Consider the following 19,989-nt stretch of genomic DNA (forward strand, 5'->3'; position numbering starts at 1 on the left):
GAGTCGATTACCTCGCCAAGGAAGCGGTGGAAGCGTACCGGCTCAAGCTTCTTGGCACCAACCCAAAGAGGGAAAGTGGTCATAGCTTTGCGCGTGAAAGGGAGCTCGACGCACTTTTCGGGTGAGAGGTCCATAGGTGCGTGAGGTACGTATGTACATTATTTAAAGCGAGCTGCAGGCGGCGCTGTATGGCTGGGCGTGATTTTCCTACTGTGCAAAGGGCGACGTCATCTGCATACACGGAAAACGACACTTTGCGAGGAATTACTGATTGTAGGCCGGCCATCAACACATTAAAGAATGTCGGACTGAGAATACTTCCTTGGGGGACTCCTTGAGGAACAGGATGCTGATGGCTTTGGCCTTGGGACGTACGGACAGCGACAGTTCGGTCCCTAAGGAAGTCTTGGAGCCAGATGAAGAGCCGACCGGATACCCCAAACGATCGCAAGGCGTGCAGCACACAAATGTGCGGGACGGTATCATATGCGCGCTTGATGTCGAGGAAGACCGATAGGACGATCCGCCGATGGGCACGAGCATGTTGGACTGTAGAGACAGGTCGAGAATGGGATCCATGGAGCTTCGGTGGCGACGAAATCCAGCCATTTCGTGAGGGAACGCACGTTGTTGTTCGAGCCACCAGTCGGGGCGATGCAAAACCATTCTCTCCATCAGTTTTCCCATACAGCTTGTCAGACTCACAGGGCGAAAGGAGGATAGGGCATTTGGGGGCTTGCCTGGTTTCAAAATGGGAACAACCAATGCCTCCTTCCAGGTAGGTGATAAGGATCCTTGTTGCCAAGACGTATTATACACATGAAGGAGAGCTTGGAGTGACCCCCCGTCAAGGTTTCGCAGTGCGGCATAGGTGATTTTATCGGGTCCCGGGGACGAGCCGGCGTTCACAAGCTTCGACGCTGCCTTTAGCTCGATTAGTGTGAAGTCGCTGTCCATAACTTCCGGTGGACGGGGCCAGTCTTGGTGAAGTTCAGCCGTCAAACTGTGGACAAAACTGCGGTGTAGCGGTGTCGTCGAGGCAGCCGCCGGTCTCGTTAGTACCACACAGAAGTCCGTCGCTAGCGTGTTTTCGTCTACATCCTTAACGATAGCCAAGGCCGCGAGAGGATTCTTTTGAGGGGGCGCCTCCTTCAGAGATCGGATTGTCCGCCAGATCTTCGTGGCCGGGTCAAACGGTGAAAGATGGTGACAAAACTTACGCCAACGCTTCCTGTCCTCTTTCTTAAGTTCTCATGTTACTTTAGCCTTCATCCGGCGGTATTCCACAATATCCGTAAGTTGCCCTGTCCGACGAGCCGTTCTTTCTGCTCGGCGACGTAATGCCCTAAGGTGGTTAATTGCTGGAGAATGACCGACATGTCCTGTTACCCTTTTAGACATAACCACCGCGTCCTGAATACCGGGGCTAATTGCTTGCGAGAGAGTCTCTGGGGACATACCGGTGTGCACAGATGTTCTGAGGCCCTCACGAAAAAGTCTCCAGTTTGTTAAAGAAATCAGTCCAGTAGTTGCTGAGAGGGGCAGTCTGTCGTGCGAAATATATAGAGGAAAATGATCGCTACCTCTAGTGTCGACGTCCGTAGCGCACGACAAGTGGCGAATTATGTCGGTAGAGCACCACGAGAGGTCCAATACATCGAGTGACGTTGGGGATCGCATGTAAGTTGGCCCTGGATTGTTCAGCAGGCACATGTTATTATTCTCCATTGTCTGCAACAACCTGCTTCCCGTACCGTCCGTCCTTCGGCTTCCCCAGGCCGAGTGATGGGCATTGAACTCACCCAGCACGAGCGCCGGGGCTTCCAGAGAACCAAGTAAGCGTTCGAGGTCACTCCACGGGACCTGTACCGCGGGACCGACCGTTAACAGCATAGGGCCAAGGCGGATCCTGCAGGTGACATAATCATAAGAGCGATGACAAACTGACCCGATGGGCGCACCAACGAGGTCATTACGAACGTATAGCGCTGTTCTGCTCTCAGAGGATTGATGAGATCGATAGATTGTGTATCCATTAACGGCGATGTGTAGAATCCATGCCGTGTTCGCATACAGCTATGAAAGGGAACTTGTAATTTAAAATCAGGGAGCTTGTTACGCAGGCTTCGAGGATTTCGCTGCATCGCCATGGCCTTTCTATACAATGCCGTCATGCTGATGCAAAGATAATGCCTCCAGTGCCAGAAGCGCTTGGACCTCGGGCAGTTGCGACGCACCAGGAAAAGCAGAGACAATTGCCTTAAGGGTAGCCAGTACCGCTGAGAGGAGTCCCAGAGAGGGCACATCTTCAGGGGCTGATGAGGGTAACTGTCTCCTCGTGCCTGCTGGTTCCGTCACACTGACATAAGTGTGTGTAATCTGCCTTGATGGACGAGGAGGCGGTGGGTGGCTGCTTGTGATGGGCTTAGCCGCGATTGTGTTCAGCGACCCTCGTTCACCTCGTGCAGATCGAGGGGGTAGTGCAGGAAATTATTGTGCATTTGTACCAGACGGGAGTGTGGCACTACCACCCCTAATAGAAGCGTCAGACAGAAGTCGTAGTGTCCGGTCTTGGTGCCTTTTGGTGGCGGCGGTCTTTCTACTCCACACTCAGATACCAGCATTTCTGCACAAATACCTAGAACTGCATACAGCTTACTCCATCAACATATCCAGGAAAGCGAATACTGACACTCAACAACATATAACAAAAAACAAACAAATTCTATTCTCATGAACTCTCCTCTGCCGAGCGGCTTTCTCCTGCTCTACCTGGATGCTGACTGTTTCCCCTCATCTACATTCTGAGTAAAAGCAGTGAAAGGAGAAAAGAACCGCGAAAAATTACACGCATTTGTGCTCCAATAGCTGTAACTGCAAGAAACCGTAGCGCACGCCAATAAACTGAGAAAAAGACACCCATTTCTGCCACCAGATAATTCTTGCATAATGCCACATACACAGCCGCATTACCCTTGCGTAAAGAAAGCACAGGACAGGGATACACAAATTTCCTTAAGTGAGCAGGGAAAAGGCTTTAGTCGAACCGCTCAGGAATAATCGGAGAATCACCGCTTATCGCAACGAAACTCGACGGCTAGCATAACATGACACCAACAAGATACTAGCAACGGGTAAAACTGCAACAAGAAACACGCTGCTAAACAAGTCCAGACATGCCATGATGCCGTCACAAATCAGGAAAAAAGCACACGCACGCACGCACAGAGCACAACGCATTAAACACATGGAGCGCTCAGGAATAATTGTAGCGTTACCGCACATCGCTACGAAGCTCAACGGCTAACACAAGACGACAACAACAAGATATTAGCGGAGGGTAAAAATTGTGGCAAGAAAGACGCTACTGAACAAGTCTAGACATGCGACATCGAAAGCGAAAACACTGGTGATCGGGGAAAAGGCCTAAGCCTGCGGCGGATCATCATAGAGCATACACAAGTTCATTTTTCTATTTCGCGTAAACTAAACGCGGTCTGCTTGGAAAACGACGCACAAATTTTCTCAGGGAGCAGAGAAATATAGAAATTTCTACTCCGTGCTCTGATACCAGCATTTCCGCTCAAACACCTGCAAGATTAAGCACTGCTTACTTCGATCAAGATATCGAACACCCAAAAAAAAAAATCAAACAAACAAACAACCCCACTTCCACTTATAGAACACTATTCAGCTTTTACCAGGAGGCTTTCTTCTGCGTAAAAGTGGAGAAAATAAGAAAGGAGCAGCGAAAAATTACACGCACTTTTGCTCGCATAGCGATAAGAGAATAAAATAAAATAACGAGGCACACGCTAATAAACTGTGACAAAGACACCCATTTCTGCTATCAGATAATTATTGCATAATGCTAAATACTCAATTGCATTGTCCCTGCGTGAAGAAAGCACAGGAAAAGGACACACAATTTATCTTAAGCGAGCAGGGAAAGTCACTTCTACTCGGACAGCTTAATACCATAAAGTCTGAATTTTTGCAAAGAAAACAAAGCTTGAACAGCGCCACGAACGTGACAGATACATACTAACAAACAAACAACAGCAGGACCAACGTCGGGCACTCATAAAATACCCTCTCCAAAACAAAGACCTCACCAGGTTCGCGAGGCAATTCCATTAAAAACGCTCGTCCAATCCAACAGATAGCAATGCAAACGCGACTACCCTTATTTTTTAAACCACTATTTCACGCCATAGTACATAAATGTATCACTCGTGTCACACGAAAAGGCAAACACTTACTTGTCAAGTGGGGTCCCAGCTCGCACGCGCGCACACAGACACACACACACACACACAGTCACATTTTCACACTCACAAACACAAAGTCTATTCATAGCCACATAAATCCATATTATTCCTCAGGTCAATAATTATCCAACCAGCGTCAAAAGATGGCTCACAGATGTATGCGCACGCAAAGGTTCCGTGGTTGGTTCCGGATGTAATAGGATATCACCGGTCGACCGTCGCAAAGCAAAAAAGAATGGAATGCATGTTCGCTATACATCCGAAGAAAGCGGTGCCGTGCTTCTACGTAGCGATCATTGTACACGAGTGAATTCACCTTCGTTTTTACTTTTATTTCCTTGCACCCATATATTTTGCAAGAATACTATAGAGCAGAACGGGCAAATGTGAACATCATTCGCTACACACTGTAGCTCTCATCATTTTTAAACCAAACCACTTAACATGTGTTCATAGGTCTTCACTAAATAGGTGAGCCGATAATGACTCAAAATGAAATCAAATGAAATCAAATAATAATTCCAGCATCGCTGGCTGCTGGCTTGGGTACCCTGCTTGGGTCTGCTGGCGCTGGAATAAAAGATTTATCGCGAGGGTACTACAATGGTGAGCTCTGCTGCTGTTTAAGTGATAAAACAGTGCGCCCGAACCGTGCCCCACGCGAGCCGCGCGCGGACCCGTTCTCGCGGTTTGGACACGCGACGCGCGCGATTCCCCGTGCGAGCGCAACGCGGGCCTCGCGGTTTGGACGCGCGCGATCCGTTTCCCCGAGCAGGCGCACTGTTTTATCACTTAAACAGCAGCAGAGCTCACCATTGTAGTACCCTCGCGATAAATCTTTTATTCCAGCGCCAGCAGACCCAAGCAGGGTACCCAAGCCAGCAGCCAGCGATGCTGGAATTATTATTTGATTTCATTTGATTTCATTTTGAGTCATTATCGGCTCACCTATTTAGTGAAGACCTGCTTTTACTCAGAAGGTAGATGAGGGGAAACAGTCAGCATCCAGGTAGAGCAGGAGAAAGCCGCTCGGCAGAGGAGAGTTCATGAGAATGGAATTTGTTTGTTTTTTGTTATATGTTGTTGAGTGTCAGTATTCGCTTTCCTGGATATGTTGATGGAGTAAGCTGTATGCAGTTCTAGGTATTTGTGCAGAAATGCTGGTATCTGAGCGTGGAGTAGAAATTCCAATAAAGCACCTCTCCTTGCTCCTTGATTCCTGAGCTGCTGTGTGCGCGCGCGTGCTTTTTTTTCCTGGTTTGCGACGTCATCATGGCATGTTGGGGCTTGTTTAGCAGTGTTGCAATTTTACCCGCCGCTATTTCTTATTGTTGTTATCTTGTGTGAGCCGCGTAGCGATGACCTGTGACTCTGCTATTATTCCTGAGCGTTCCGTCTTAAGCCTTTTTCCTTCTCGCTTAAAGGAATTTGTGTGCCCTTGTCCTGTGCTTGCTTTACGCAAGGGCAATGCGTCTGTGTATGTGGCACTATCAGATACCAGACATGAGTGTCTTTTTCTTAGTTTATTAGCATATGCTTCAGGTATTTTAAGTCAAGCACAAGTGCGCGCAATTTTTCGCTGCTGTCTTCCTCAAATCACCGATTTTACGCAGAAGAAAGTCGCATGGTGCAGCTGAGAAGAGGTTTCTTTGATCGTTTGTTAGATGTTGTTAGGAGCTCGGTATGTTGAGGAAGTCAGCTGTTAAAGGTATCCGTGAAGAAATGCTTGCATCTGAGCGCAGGATAGGAATTCCTGAAGCACGGCACCCTCAGTGTAAATTAATTATTCTGGATGTGAGTCTGCTTCACTGCATGACAAGGCTGAAATGGGAAGAGAGAAAAAATTGGAGCGCTTCATTAATAGCGATCCAAGTAATAGGGCAATTATAGTTTCCATAGAAAGTAGAATTTTAATGAGCTCCAAATTTATAGTTTTGTAGTAGTTTTTCTAAACTGCAATGCAAGGTAGAAAATCATCAATATGGTAGGAATGCCATCATGTTCCCGTAAAGGCGTTCTCTCTTGTGCTTTGGCGTGCGCGGATGGAACTGTGCTCCCCGGCTTTCCCGCCTTTTTGCTCGCAATGCGCGAATGGAACTTTGCCCCCCGGCTTCCGCGCCTTTTTGCTCGCAGGTGTAGCCTCAGACAACGAATGTATGAGCATAGAAAGGGTCATGTATTACATAAGCCTGGAGGTGATGTGGAGTGGACTCACTTATTATTTTAAAGAGCAGTGGCAGTTTACTGTAATTCTAATGACCGTGATGAGCCTTTGGGGTGAAAATCGTTAATATGCAGGGTGCTTTTTCGTTGAATTTCAATGAGAGAATGAATGTCATTAAGAGTAGAACAAAGGAAATAATCTTGCGATTCAATAAATAATAGGAGTCTTTGCCGCTGTCTTCTTCTTCAGACAGGATGTGATGACGTCACGCAGTCTGTAGCAATGCATTGACCGTTACTGGAAAAAAGTGTAGCAATAGAAAAATGGTGTGTATTGTCCTGGACGGATTTATGATGAGCACTGTTTTTGAATAAGAGGAGTGCGTGTGCTTAGAAACAGTTTGATACTGGTTTTCTTCTTTGTTTCTTTTCGCTTTTTTCCCCCTTGTTGTCTGACAAACATGCGCTGACATGCCTGGGCCTGTTCTGACATGGTTTCCTTCTACATGTAGTTTTTTTTTCTTTTTGCACAAGGAATATTCTTGAAGATAGTGCTGCCTTGAATGGGAGTAGAGCTATTCTTAATAATTTTGCGATTCATTTAGTTCAGAGAGTAACCGCGAGGGGGACAGGTGTGTGACTTTATTCAGGAGGAACAAAGCGTCATTATTCACTTAGCTGCATGGCTCTCGGCTGGGATGGAGATGTCGTGCTGAACCATTATTTTTTTCCCTGAACAGTAAGACTTTGGGAATGAAATGCTACAATCCCCTCTTATCTATGGTGTTTTTCTGCAATAGTTCCCTATGCAATCATTATAGTAGAATAAAGGAAATAATCTACGGATAGTGATTCAATAAGTAAAAGGTCCCCTGTCTAGAGCGTAAGCGTCCTTGAGCCACGCACCTGCATGATGACGTCATACCGCAACACTATTGTTTCAGGTTGACCTTGTCTAGAGGAGCATTAGTGGAAAAAAACAGGGCAGCCCTGAGACAATAGGATGACGTCACGACCAATGACAACGGCCTGCAGGGGGCGCAAGGATTCACTTCTCTCTTGGACACTGACGGGTGTGGGCACGCTAATTCTGCTCCTGGCAATTGTGTTGGCCGTCAGTGGAAGAGCTTAGTTTCGCTGGGGTTCTGTCTGCCCCTGATGGGGTGCGGATGTGTGGTTCGTCACTGGTGAATGGTGTTCGACCATGCAGATGGATTTTGTGATGAGCGGATTTACAATGAGGGAATGCTGTGAACGTGAAAAATGATGGTGAGTGTCTTTTTCACTCTGTTCAAGTGTCTCTTTGTTTTCCTCTGTTGCCCAGCAGTCGTGCGATTTGTCCTGACGTGTTCTGACATGCCCCGATATGCATGCTTACCTTTGTTGACGCTTTGTATTTTTTCTTTTTTGACAAGGAACATTGTTGTCTTGACGATAGTGCTGCCCTGAATGGGAATAGTGCTTTCTTAATAATTTCCCGATTAAATTAGTTCAGAAATCAACCGCAAGAGGGATAGATGCATGACTTTATAGAGGAGAAAACGCATTACGACTCAGTTCCGTGCCTGGCTGTCGGACGGAGTAGACGCATCGTTCTGCGCTCCTTGTTACCCGTACTGTGTGTTGATTTGTTGAGTGCCTAGTCCTCTTATTAGCCGTTGGTGGAGTTACGTGTTAGGATATTTTGTTCTTTTGCAAGTCTCATTTAGTAAGACTTTGGAATTCCTACGATCAGCTTTCATGCATGGTGCTCTTCTGCAATAGTTTCCTATTCAATCGTTATAGAAGAATAAAGGAAATAATCTTGGGATAGTGATTCAATAAATAATAGGTCCCCTGTCTAGAGCGCACGCGTCCTTGAGCCACGCAGGTGCATGATGACGTCATGCAATGGATTCATTGTAGATTGACCTTGTCCAAAGGAGCATTAGTGGAAAAAAACAGTGTAGCCCTGAGACAATAGGATGACGTCACGACCAGTGAGAACGGCCAGCAGGGGGCGCAGGAATGCTCTTGTCTCTTAGCCTCTCGGAGGTGGTCGCCCCAGAGGGCGCGCGTGCGTAGCGGTCGCGGAGCGGCGTACCAGTCAGTTTCTCGCTGGCTGTCGCGGAAAGCAGTCGCATCGGTCTGCGCTCCTGCTGTGGTGAGCTGATTTGTTGTGTAACTAATGCTTTCGCCAACTTTCTTCCCGCTTTGTTTGCGATTTTCGTGCCCGTGCACGTCGGGTGCTGGTTGCTGTTGTCCGGGCATCCCCGCCATTTTCTATCTTCTTCTGCCTTGGGAACGGGAGTAGCGCTGGCGTGATTCTTAATAATTCTGTTGTGAGATTAGTTGAGAAAGTAACCGCTAGGGGGTGCAGCTGCGGAGCTTTCTACAGGAGAAAAAAACCATTACGAGTCAGTTCTCTGCCTGGTTGTCGGATAGAGCAGTCGCATCGTTCTGCGCTCCTGTTGTGGTGGGATCATTTGTTGTGTAACTAGTTCTATTTTCTTGTTAGCTATTGATGGTTTCCATATTTACTCTTGCTTTCCCAGCCTCTGTATTACAAGTGTTTTTCTCCTTGCATGTCCAGAGCTCTCCTAACTTGCCCAGACATGCCATGATGACGTCACAGCTGACGTCTCAGGATGTCCGGAACTGGTGGTCATAGCTGTGATGCTTTGCAACCTGCCTCTGTGCTCCGTCGCCCAGCGACGGTCAGCGGCCGTTCCGGACCGCTTTCTTCAAGATGGCGTCGTTGATCTTCAACTAAACTCCTTCTCTCCACTGTATCTCTATCTTTCTATTTTATTTTCAACCTATTTTTTATTTTTTATCAGCTCAACTAGCCCACAACTCACACAGTGGTCTGGACACGTCTTAGATGCTCCCCAATTAGTGTAATGACCCACTGAATGATCCTAATTACTGTGGGGTGTCCCAAATTGCTCTAATTGCTCATTAATGGCGTCCAGGCCACTGTGTGAGTTGTGGGCCAGTTGAGCTGATAATATGCTACTCACGCTTGCACTTTACTTTGTGATGAATTTAGTTTTCGTTCTTGAAATCAATTATAGGTCGCGATCTGCATTGGTATTGTATTTCCTGCCTGACTAGAATACTAAGTGCTTAACGTTTTGAGCTCAAAGCCCTTCAGAACATTAACACTGTCTTTTTTGTGCATTACAGATTCGCAATGAGTCCAAACAAATTATAAATGTGGATGCTGACACACCAATACCGAAATTTATCAAAGTATCTGGACACGAGACTTTAAATATGGCATACAAAGGGAGATCTTGCTGAGCAGAAGTAAACTGACTGAATATGGACAGACTCGAACAGGACAGGCAGTACGAGTTTTGGCACATATAAGTGTTAGTTGTCAGATCACTTAATATATTTTATTTCACAGTTGCAAAAGTTGTTTCAGTCACGAATTTTGGAATAATTTCATTTAAATCTGATCTTTCACCAGTTATGGTGGGTACTGGTATTAATATCCTCCCAAATAGATGTTCTTAATTAGAACAGTTTCATCACTGTGCTTAACAGGGTTTTTGAAGCAAAGAAGTATCGTATCAATATTTGTATGTATTTTTGTATGTATATTTGTATACTATGAATATGGGAGGTGATGTGGTCGATTATTCACTACTATTTTCCATGTAAAGTATTTATGTGAACTGTGAAATTTGTAAACTAAAAAAAGCCTTTTATTAAACACATGAAATGGAAGTTACCCAGCTAGCTTAGGCACGTTTGCCAATTTTCATTTTCGAAACTTGCTTTCTTTTGAAAGATGAAAGATATGAAAGTCAGCTTTCTTTTCTCAGGAGCATATGTCTTTCATGTTGCTTATTCGATTGCGATGCAGTGATTTTTTTAAATATTTCGACTCAATTGAAATAGTTTGTAATATAGTACTTTTAGTTTCCAGACTATTTATTGTGAGTGTTCTGAAGTGGCTGTCCGCGCTTGCGAAGGAGAATTAGCTCTTTTGGCTCATGGAACTGGAGTGAATCTGATTCAATTGCTCACATCGCATGTCATGGTTTAGTATGTGTTTTAGTCTAATCCCCTTCCAGTGATATCCTACGTCTTAGGGACATGTGCCATGTTGCTCTGAGAAATAAATTCTTCCTATCCTGTGCATTGCAAACAACAATTGCTTGTCGTACAAAAAACTTCGCGCCATGTAGTTCCAGAAAAAGGCATGTGCGAGAAATATTTCATTTTAAATGATGAGTCTATTTTGTGGTTCTAGTAGTCCTAAGTAAAAACTATTGTGCTACATCTTTTACCAGTCACATGTTCTCCTGCATGCATTGCAAGAGTACGGTATAACTGACAAACACTATTTAAATCGAGAGTCAGAAGTGTAGCATAGTTTGAGACAAGTTTATGATTCTTGTTGTCCTTAGTATCTATTGTAGAATTTGTGTACCATCTAAATAAACAAAGGTACCACTTATTCAGTGTGTCAATTCTTCAACTTCCATTTGCGTATGTCTTTGTTGACTCCTCCACTTTGTACATGCCGTTCGATCATCAATCTCCGATTTTGCACTGTGTTTACTGCCACGTGAAGGGCTATTCCAAAGCACTGCAAATCCCCCTCAAGGTGTAGTGACACTGGCTTCATGGGAGTTACTCTGCTCCTGTGTTATGTGTTATGATACTCCTCTCTAGGTGTTGTGATACTCCTTCCATAAGCGTTACTAGACTCCTCTCAAGGTCTACTGGCAATCATAATAAGAGAGTGAGGAGACTCCCTAACGAAAGTATCTCTACACTCTAGTATCTCTATGGGGGGAGTGCTGGTACCCCCTTTAAGGAGGAGAGTAACGGTACACTCCTAAGGGAGTGGTATATGTGGCAAGGGTGTACTCCCTGAAAAAGGAGTTAGAGTACACCCTTTTTTTTAAGAGTGTGGGCTTCGCGACGGAAGTCACTTTCAGGACGGTATCGCATTTTCCTGAGGAGTACGTGATGGGGAATGTGCGCACGCAAACGTAGAACTGTCGAGCCGATTCGCGATCACGGAGGACCTCCTCCGGGAGTTCACCAGCTTCTGCCAGGACATGCTGTGTTTCAGGCATTATTGGAGCTCCAGGACAGCGACGAGGGCAGCGAGGGTTGTGCAAATCCTGTGGCAGATTGGCTGTAAAGCACAGTGGCCCTCACCAAAACAGCGTGAACGGCTAGGAGGGAGCGCTGATCACGGCCCCATCTTAAGCCAGAAAGATGTTGAATTGCAGGAAGACATCGCTGCACTTTGGTTTCAAGGTGCTTACTGTGGTGAGCCCAGTGTAGTGTGCCTTCGCATCACCGTCGTCAAGCCGATAAATTCCCCGCGCGCTTCAATAAACCATCATTCTCATCCTGTCCTTCCGTGTAGCAGGTCCTTTTTTCTGTCTGTTGGCCTTGCGTTGGCCACAATTGGGCACAGGTCCGGGTCCATGACCACACCAAGGAAGTCCATCCTTCAACCTCCTCTATCCTCCATCCGTCCGTCCTTCCTTTGTGTTTTGCGTTTTCTTTTTTTTTTTTTTTTTTTGCTATAGTCGTGACGACGCCCACTTCTGTGTGGCCAACAACGGCGAGCCTATCCTGCCATCACCCCCCCCCCCCCAAGGAAGTGATGGAAACGTACAGGCTCGAGCTTTTTGTAGCAACCCAAAGGGGAAGTTCCTCATAGCCTTGCGGGTGAAACTGAGCTCGACGCACTTTTCGGGCGAAGAGGTACAAGTCGCGAGAGGTACACATGGACATTATTTAAGGCTAGCTCCAAACGGCGCTGAATTGCTGGTCGTGACTTGCCTACTGTCCAAAGGGCAACGTCATCGGCATACACAGAGAATGCTACATTGCGAGGAATTATCGGTTTTAGACCTGCCATTGCCACATTAAAGAGTGTAGGACTCAGAAAGCTTCCTTGAGGAACGCCTTGATAAACAGTATGCTTAGAGCTTTCGCCATGGGACGTGCGGGCAGCGACAGTCCGGTTCGTGATGAAATCGTGGAGCCAGCTGAAAAGCCAACCAGATACTCCAAAAAAGCGCAAGGCGTGCGGCACATAAATGTGCGAGACGGTATCATAGGCGCGCTTGACGTCGAGGAGAACTGATGCAACGATCCGCCGATGTGCACGAGCATATTGGACTGTAGAAATGAGGTCGAGAACTGGATCAATGGAGCTTCGGCGACGACGAAGGGCTGCTATTTCGTGAGGGAACACACGTTGTTTTTCGAGCCACCAGTCCAGACGCTGCAAAACCATTCTCTTCATCAGTTTCGCGACACAGTTTGTCAGCCTCACAGGGCGAAAAGAGGACAGGGCCTTTGGGGGTTTGCCTTGTTTCGGGACGGGAACAACTAACGCCTCCTTCGATGTAGATGCTACGGATCCCTGTCGCCAAGACATATTAAAAACATGAAAGAGAGGTTTGAGTGACCGGCCGTCAACGTTTCGCAGTGCGGCATAAGTGATGCTACCTGGTCCCGGGGATGAGCCCACACTCACAAGTTTCAACGCTGTCTTTAGCTCAATTAGAGTGAAGTCACGATCCATAACCTCCGGTGCACGAGGCCAGTCTTTGTAGATTTCGGCCGTCAAGCTCTGGACAAAACTGCTCTGTACCGCAGTCGTCGAGGCAGCGGGCGGTGTCGTTACTACGACAGAGAAACCTGTCGCTAGCATGTTTTCGTCTACACCCTTAACGATAGCCAATGCCGCGAGAGGATTGTTTTGTGGGGGCGCATACTTCAGAGGTTGAATTGTCCTCCAGATCTCTGTGGTCGGGTCAAACGGTGAAAGGTGTTGACAATACTTACGCCGACGCTTCCGGTCCTCTTTTTTAAGTTATCGTGTTACTTTAGCTTTCACCCGGCGGTATATACAGTGACAGGAAGTTCCCCTGTTCGACGAGCCGTTCTTTTTACGAAGTATAAAATGAAAAAAATAGCCGGAGCCCTTTGGCTGCACGTATAGCATATGTTTGTAACTCAAGCGTCGCCATGCCAGTCCTGGACAGCTGTTTCGGCCTTGTTGGGCCTCATCAACAGGACGCAGGCAGGCAACGTTCGAGTGGATGGCGTCAGAAGGTCACGTAACACGTGATTCGTCCCGTCAGGGTGAGATAACTCACTCACTGAAAGCCCAGTGCAAAGCCAGTGAAGTATAAAATGAAAAAAATAGCCGGAGCCCTTTGGCTGCACGTATAGCATATGTTTGTAACTCAAGCGTCGCCATGCCAGTCCTGGACAGCTGTTTCCGCCTTGTTGGGCCTCATCAACAGGACGCAGGCAGGCAACGTTCGAGTGGATGGCGTCAGAAGGTCACGTAACACGTGATTCCTCCCGTCAGGGTGAGATAACTCACTCACTGAAAGCCCAGTGCAAAGCCAATGAAGTATAAAATGAAAAAAAAAAAAAATAGCCGGAGCCCTTTGGCTGCACGTATAGCATATGTTTGTAACTCAAGCGTCGCCATGCCAGTCCTGGACAGCTGTTTCGGCCTTGTTGGGCCTCATCAACAGGACGCAGGCAGGCAACGTTCGAGTGGATGGCGTCAGAAGGTCACGTAACACGTGATTCCTCCCGTCAGGGTGAGATAACTCACTCACTGAAAGCCCAGTGCAAAGCCAGTGAAGTATAAAATGAAAAAAATAGCCGGAGCCCTTTGGCTGCACGTATAGCATATGTTTGTAACTCAAGCGTCGCCATGCCAGTCCTGGACAGCTGTTTCGGCCTTGTTGGGCCTCATCAACAGGACGCAGGCAGGCAACGTTCGAGTGGATGGCGTCAGAAGGTCACGTAACACGTGATTCCTCCCGTCAGGGTGAGATAACTCACTCACTGAAAGCCCAGTGCAAAGCCAGTGAAGTATAAAATGAAAAAAAATAGCCGGAGCCCTTTGGCTGCACGTATAGCATATGTTTGTAACTCAAGCGTCGCCATGCCAGTCCTGGACAGCTGTTTCGGCCTTGTTGGGCCTCATCAACAGGACGCAGGCAGGCAACGTTCGAGTGGATGGCGTCAGAAGGTCACGTAACACGTGATTCCTCCCGTCAGGGTGAGATAACTCACTCACTGAAAGCCCAGTGCAAAGCCAGTGAAGTATAAAATGAAAAAAATAGCCGGAGCCCTTTGGCTGCACGTATAGCATATGTTTGTAACTCAAGCGTCGCCATGCCAGTCCTGGACACTGTTTCGGCCTTGTTGGGCCTCATCAACAGGACGCAGGCAGGCAACGTTCGAGTGGATGGCGTCAGAAGGTCACGTAACACGTGATTCCTCCCGTCAGGGTGAGATAACTCACTCACTGAAAGCCCAGTGCAAAGCCAGTGAAGTATAAAATGAAAAAAATAGCCGGAGCCCTTTGGCTGCACGTATAGCATATGTTTGTAACTCAAGCGTCGCCATGCCAGTCCTGGACAGCTGTTTCGGCCTTGTTGGGCCTCATCAACAGGACGCAGGCAGGCAACGTTCGAGTGGATGGCGTCAGAAGGTCACGTAACACGTGATTCCTCCCGTCAGGGTGAGATAACTCACTCACTGAAAGCCCAGTGCAAAGCCAGTGAAGTATAAAATGAAAAAAAATAGCCGGAGCCCTTTGGCTGCACGTATAGCATATGTTTGTAACTCAAGCGTCGCCATGCCAGTCCTGGACAGCTGTTTCGGCCTTGTTGGGCCTCATCAACAGGACGCAGGCAGGCAACGTTCGAGTGGATGGCGTCAGAAGGTCACGTAACACGTGATTCCTCCCGTCAGGGTGAGATAACTCACTCACTGAAAGCCCAGTGCAAAGCCAGTGAAGTATAAAATGAAAAAAATAGCCGGAGCCCTTTGGCTGCACGTATAGCATATGTTTGTAACTCAAGCGTCGCCATGCCAGTCCTGGACACTGTTTCGGCCTTGTTGGGCCTCATCAACAGGACGCAGGCAGGCAACGTTCGAGTGGATGGCGTCAGAAGGTCACGTAACACGTGATTCCTCCCGTCAGGGTGAGATAACTCACTCACTGAAAGCCCAGTGCAAAGCCAGTGAAGTATAAAATGAAAAAAAATAGCCGGAGCCCTTTGGCTGCACGTATAGCATATGTTTGTAACTCAAGCGTCGCCATGCCAGTCCTGGACACTGTTTCGGCCTTGTTGGGCCTCATCAACAGGACGCAGGCAGGCAACGTTCGAGTGGATGGCGTCAGAAGGTCACGTAACACGTGATTCCTCCCGTCAGGGTGAGATAACTCACTCACTGAAAGCCCAGTGCAAAGCCAGTGAAGTATAAAATGAAAAAAATAGCCGGAGCCCTTTGGCTGCACGTATAGCATATGTTTGTAACTCAAGCGTCGCCATGCCAGTCCTGGACAGCTGTTTCGGCCTTGTTGGGCCTCATCAACAGGACGCAGGCAGGCAACGTTCGAGTGGATGGCTTTCAGTGAGTGAGTTATCTCACCCTGACGGGAGGAATCACGTGTTACGTGACCTTCTGACGCCATCCACTCGAACATTGCCTGCCTGCGTCCTGTTGATGAGGCCCAACAAGGCCGAAACAGCTGTCCAGGACTGGCATGGCGACGCTTGAGTTACAAACATATGCTATACGTGCAGCCAAAGGGCTCCGGCTATTTTTTTCATTTTATACTTCACTGGCTTTGCACTGGGCTTTCAGTGAGTGAGTTATCTCACCCTGACGGGAGGAATCACGTGTTACGTGACCTTCTGACGCCATCCACTCGAACGTTGCCTGCCCGCGTCCTGTTGATGAGACCCAACAAGGCCGAAACAGCTGTCCAGGACTGGCATGGCGACGCTTGAGTTACAAACATATGCTATACGTGCAGCCAAAGGGCTCCGGCTATTTTTTTCATTTTATACTTCACTGGCTTTGCACTGGGCTTTCAGTGAGTGAGTTATCTCACCCTGACGGGAGGAATCACGTGTTACGTGACCTTCTGACGCCATCCACTCGAACGTTGCCTGCCTGCGTCCTGTTGATGAGGCCCAACAAGGCCGAAACAGCTGTCCAGGACTGGCATGGCGACGCTTGAGTTACAAACATATGCTATACGTGCAGCCAAAGGGCTCCGGCTATTTTTTTCATTTTATACTTCACTGGCTTTGCACTGGGCTTTCAGTGAGTGAGTTATCTCACCCTGACGGGAGGAATCACGTGTTACGTGACCTTCTGACGCCATCCACTCGAACGTTGCCTGCCTGCGTCCTGTTGATGAGGCCCAACAAGGCCGAAACAGCTGTCCAGGACTGGCATGGCGACGCTTGAGTTACAAACATATGCTATACGTGCAGCCAAAGGGCTCCGGCTATTTTTTTCATTTTATACTTCACTGGCTTTGCACTGGGCTTTCAGTGAGTGAGTTATCTCACCCTGACGGGAGGAATCACGTGTTACGTGACCTTCTGACGCCATCCACTCGAACGTTGCCTGCCTGCGTCCTGTTGATGAGGCCCAACAAGGCCGAAACAGCTGTCCAGGACTGGCATGGCGACGCTTGAGTTACAAACATTTCTACGAAGTAATGCTCTAAGGTGATTAATTGCTGGTGAATGACCGACCTTTTAGATAGGACCACCGTGTCCTGAATGGCGCAACGAATGGCTTGCGGGAGGGCCTCTGGGGACATACCGGTGTGCACAAATGTCCGGAGGTCGGCACGAGAGTCTTCAGTTCGTGAAAGTAATTGGTCCGGTAGCGGGTGAGAGAGGCAGTCTGTCGTGCGAAATATATAGAGGAAAGTGGTCACTACCTCGGGTGTCGATATTGGAAGCGCACGACAAGTGGAAGGATCTAGTACATCGAGTGACATTAGTGATCACTCATAAGTTGGCTGCCGGTTGTTAAGTAGGCACGTCTGAACAGTCTCCATTGCTTCCAACAACCTCCTTCCCCGGCCGGCCGTCTTAGCCATATGATGAGCATTGCAGTCACCCAGCACGAGAGCTGGGGATTCCAGTGAATTGAATAAGCGTTCGAGGTCAGTCCACGGAACCTGTACCGCGGAACGTAGATAGATACTGACGACTGTTATCAGCATGTGCCCAAGGCGGATCTTGCAGTTCAAATAATCATAAGAGCGATGATAAACTGATCGTGGGTACAGCAGCGAGGTCATTACGAACGTATAACGCTGTTCTGCTCTGCTCTCAGAGGATTGGTGAGATCGATAGGTTCTATATCCATTGACACGGTGTGCAGTGTCCACGCCATGTTCGCACACAGCTGTGAAAGGGAACTTGTACTGTCAAACCAGGGAGCTTGTTGCGTAGGCCGCGATGATGCCGCTGAATCGCTATGGCCTTTCTATACAATTCCATGATGCTGATGTAAATATAATGCATCCAATGCCAGAAGCGCATGAACCTCGGGCAGTTGCGAAGTACCAGGAAATGCAGAGAAAATTGCTTGGGCTGCCGCGAGTGCCGCAGAGAAGAGTTTCAGAGAAGGCACACTTCGATGGTTGATGGTGGTAGGTGTCCTCTGGTGCCTGCTGGTTCTGTCACACTGGCGTAAGTGCGTGTGAATCTGCCTCGATGAACCAGGGTGCCTGTGGTGGCTGCTTCTAATGGGCTTTGCCGCGATGGTGTTCTGCAATCCTCGTTCAGCGAGTGCAGACCAAGGTGGGAGTGCAGTAAAGCCGTGTTCATTTGTACCAGACGTGACGGTGGCGCTACCACCCCTGGGAGAGTCAGATGGAAGTCGTAGTATCTTATCTGGGTGTGTTTTTTGTTTGGAGGGTCTCGACGGACATAAAGAGAACGATGCAGGGTGGCCGGATTTACAGCTAGTTAGTGTTAGTTACTTACATAGTTAGTTAGTGAACACATCACCACCGTCTTCTGTCATGGAATGCTGGACCTGCAGCCCTCCAGATATAACCCTTACGTCTTTCAGGTAGAGCACGACATCGTCATTTGAGTACTCTTTAGGTACAGCATAAACCCTGCCTATATTTCTGGCGTACGATTGAGGTATTGATTGCAACGCAGCGATTACCGCTTAACACTTAGCTGACACAAGGTTGCGGGCAGTCTTTTCAGACTGGACGGAGACGGAGAGAGAACTATCTCGGTGGAAACGGTAGTGCACAACCTTTTGTTTGGCTAGCAGGCATATCGCGCTAGTGACTGCATTCGGATTGACGTTCCAGAAGGGGTAGTCACTAGATGTTGGCCGAAACAGTACGGGGATACCACCGGCTCGGTTCTTCCTGTAGGTGACAGTGGTGAACTGGCCCTGGAGAAGTGTCAGATTTGGCGTCGTTCATCTCATCTGCCTGTTACCGAAGTGTCCATGGCGTTAGCGGGAACATTCACGTCTTGCGGATTGTTGGCCCCAGTAAACCAGTAATATCCCTTATCCCTACAAGGTCGTGAACGTCCTGAATATCTGGACATCCATGCGATATCTGTGGGATATCCCAAGAAAGCATTCGAGTTTGTTTTGCTTAGTAAATAACTGATGTCCCAGGGACATCTGTAGCATATTGCACTTTGGATGTTTGAAAAGCCTGCATCCTCGAGGTATATCCATGCAAGATCTAGTATATACCAGATTTTAGGCTCTGACTGAACCATTGAACATCAGTGGGATGTCGCCAGGACGTCGCCTGGAGATATACGGATAAATATGTGATGATGGACAGCAACTTTTTTTCTTGCGCTGACAGCAAGCAAAAACTTCTGTGAACCTTAACTAGATATGGGGGAACAAGTAAAACCGTTATATATCTCTATCGTTCGCGTGCTGCTGGCCATGCAACATATTTATCTGTGCATGACACTAGCCGAGCAACAGAATTCGATCACTTTTACAGCTCCACTCAGCAGTTCCTCACATTATAGAGAATAGCCTGAGTTAAAAACACAATATTAGACAGGAAGGAAAGTCAGAAACTTTATTGGTTATACCTTGAATCTGCACATACACGAATTAACTGCAAAGACGCACCCCCTCACCATTAGAGATGTGTTACGCCGCAATACTCTTATAATGAACGTACCCCTACAACTTGTATTTCAGTATATGCTCCAGTCACTTCGGCAACAGACGCTATTGTGGATGCTGTGCTCTCCCTCCGCGAACGCGGTGGGGTGGAGGGGGCGCACATTGGGGGACTTCTCTTATTTTTAGGATGAAAGCACCTTTAAACACGTTTACGTTCATTAATTAACATACTATATGTAGGCTACTTTCCGTCAATAAAACCGGGGAGTCGTCACTTCTGATGCATCAAGTAAAATAAGTGCACATTATATTGAATTTGAACAGTCAGAACAATAACGGTTCATAAACGTCCTACATTTGTCCCAATATCACGAGGTGACATCGCAGGGATATATCTGCGATGTCCAAACAGTGCCCATATCCTGGTCTCCTGTATGTCGCGTGGATATCTATGGGATACTCAGACTGCTCCCAGGGATATCCCATTGTCCAAGATGGGATATCCTACAGACGTCGTCAGGACGTCTGTTGTTTGTTGGGGCATCATCCGAGGAAGGGCTCTCCACCAGTTGTCGTTTGGCAAGGTTGCCGGGAACCTGTTGACCTG

General features: G+C 47.7%; 2 protein-coding genes across 3 annotated transcripts in view; both read right to left on the bottom strand.

Annotated features, from left to right (window-relative positions):
- Nucleotides 1–19,989, bottom strand: part of LOC135391325 (uncharacterized) — a 686,593-nt gene that overhangs the window by 460,606 nt on the left and 205,998 nt on the right. The gene's annotated exons all lie outside the window — the stretch shown is intronic.
- Nucleotides 1–19,989, bottom strand: part of LOC135391326 (uncharacterized) — a 156,660-nt gene that overhangs the window by 69,128 nt on the left and 67,543 nt on the right. The window lies entirely within an intron of this gene.

Source organism: Ornithodoros turicata, chromosome 4 (assembly GCF_037126465.1).
Source record: "Ornithodoros turicata isolate Travis chromosome 4, ASM3712646v1, whole genome shotgun sequence".
NCBI lineage: Eukaryota > Metazoa > Arthropoda > Arachnida > Ixodida > Argasidae > Ornithodoros > Ornithodoros turicata.